The sequence below is a fragment of the Megalops cyprinoides genome, chromosome 9, assembly GCF_013368585.1.
Source record: "Megalops cyprinoides isolate fMegCyp1 chromosome 9, fMegCyp1.pri, whole genome shotgun sequence".
In the NCBI taxonomy this organism is placed as follows: Eukaryota; Metazoa; Chordata; class Actinopteri; order Elopiformes; family Megalopidae; genus Megalops; species Megalops cyprinoides.
In genome coordinates this window covers 6,486,692-6,488,544 of record NC_050591.1, presented here as the reverse complement: position 1 = coordinate 6,488,544, position 1,853 = coordinate 6,486,692, and the positions used below count along the sequence as shown (strand labels likewise).

General features: G+C 44.1%; 1 non-coding gene across 1 annotated transcript; it reads left to right on the top strand.

The window, feature by feature from the left end:
• Window positions 1-950: 950 nt before the first annotated feature.
• Window positions 951-1,022, top strand: trnap-cgg. The gene has a single exon. It is a non-coding gene; the product is annotated as a tRNA-Pro (tRNA).
• Window positions 1,023-1,853: the final 831 nt, after the last annotated feature.

Sequence of the window (1,853 nt, the reverse complement as noted above, 5' to 3'; positions counted from 1 at the left end):
TGGGTCTTAATAGGTCCAGGTTTTTGTTTGTGGTCCATGTTGCCCTCCTTGATATATGTGTGTATCACTGACAATAAAACTTATCCCTTTCCAAAAAATGACTCAGTGGGGTTTCGTGTTCAGTCCCAACAAGCTCAATACTGATCTATGAGTACAAAGTGGATATAAAATGTCAAATTCCTATTGCTGACTTTGGATAATTTATAGATTTCCAAACGTAATAAAAAGAAAGTCACTGGTTTAGAAGTATTACGGGAAGTGTCTTTGGAAGGGTTTTGAACAAATTCCACTGCCCTCCTTGCAAGCAGTATAACGCATGACCACGTTTTCACAATCGGCTCAATTACATCTGCAAACAATTAGCGTTTGTACAGTGGGGCTCCACCCAGTTTTATTGCAAGGAACACTTGATCTGTAAAGGCAGGATGAAGTGCCAGCTTGTTTCCCTTAAACCGTGGGCACCAGAGAGCTGTCAGTTTCAAGCCAGCTGCTTTCTCAATCTATTTACTCACACACGTAGAGGTAATTCAATTAAAATGTAACAAGGTATGTGACTGTCAAAAAAGGGATATTTTTCATGAAAACATTAGGTGGTTTTCTCAGACTGTTTCTTGTATCACTGGCCAGGTTTGTGTGTAGTAATGCATTTGTTGAAGATAATGCATTAATTGAATCAAGACACAGTGAAAATGATTCCAGGCCTGTATTACTTGTGTAGCCGCAATCTACTTTCTGTGATCCTGCATCTTTCATTGTGGAAGATGTAGTCCACTAGGGCCTGCTTCACTTGTTAACAATATAAATGGAATCGGGATAAGTGTTGCCTCCACCTGGAATGACAAAATAACACTAGGATGCTGAAATGGCGCCAAGAAAATATACATTCTCAAATGATATGAAGACCCCCACAGCAGACATGCAATTTTTCTCAGTCTACAAAACACATGTGTGGCTCGTTGGTCTAGGGGTATGATTCTCGCTTCGGGTGCAAGAGGTCCCGGGTTCAAATCCCGGACGAGCCCTGACCATTTTACAAGGCAACCATCTGTGCCCCACTGGGGAACTCTGACCATTCCCTTCTTCTCCTCATCCTTTCATACAGACAAAAGCTTAAAACTGCCAAGCCTGAGGTGAAAATGGTGAAAATATGGTCCTCTGAGGCTATAAAGGACTGCCTGACTGCTTGGACTCCACAGACTGGGATGTCTTCAGAACGACAGCCTGGATGACTATACTGAGGCAGTTACCTCTTACATCAGTTTTTGTGAGGAGACCTGCATCCCAACAAAGACTGTGTATAGGTGTAACAACAGCAAACCTTGGTTCTCTTCTGAGCTGGGGAAATTACGCTCCATCAAGGAAGACACCTATAGGAGTGGTGACTGGGACACATACAAGAGGGCCAAGTATGCACTCAATAAAGCAGTCAAAATTTCCAAGTGCAGATATAGGGACAAACTGGAAAACCACTTCTCCACTAATGACTGCTTTTCCATCTGGAGGGGACTCCAGAATATCACAAACTACCAACCTAAACCCATCAACACTATGGCAGACCCTTCACTCCCAAACCATCTTAACACCTTCTACCCCAGATTTGAAAAAACAAAGGACTTTCACCCCACCCCCCTCTCCCCAACCCAGCCACATTCACTCTGAGACACTCTGTTTGCCCCCATCTCCCCCCCACGCCCTTCTGACCTTAACATCCCTACACCTACAACCCCCACCTCCCTGGCTCCTATCACTATCATCAGCCATCAACTCAGCAGAGTTCTCAAGAAACAAAAGATCAGGAAAGCAGCCAGCCCTAATCGTGTCTCACCGGCAAAACTTAGGCACTGTGCAGAACA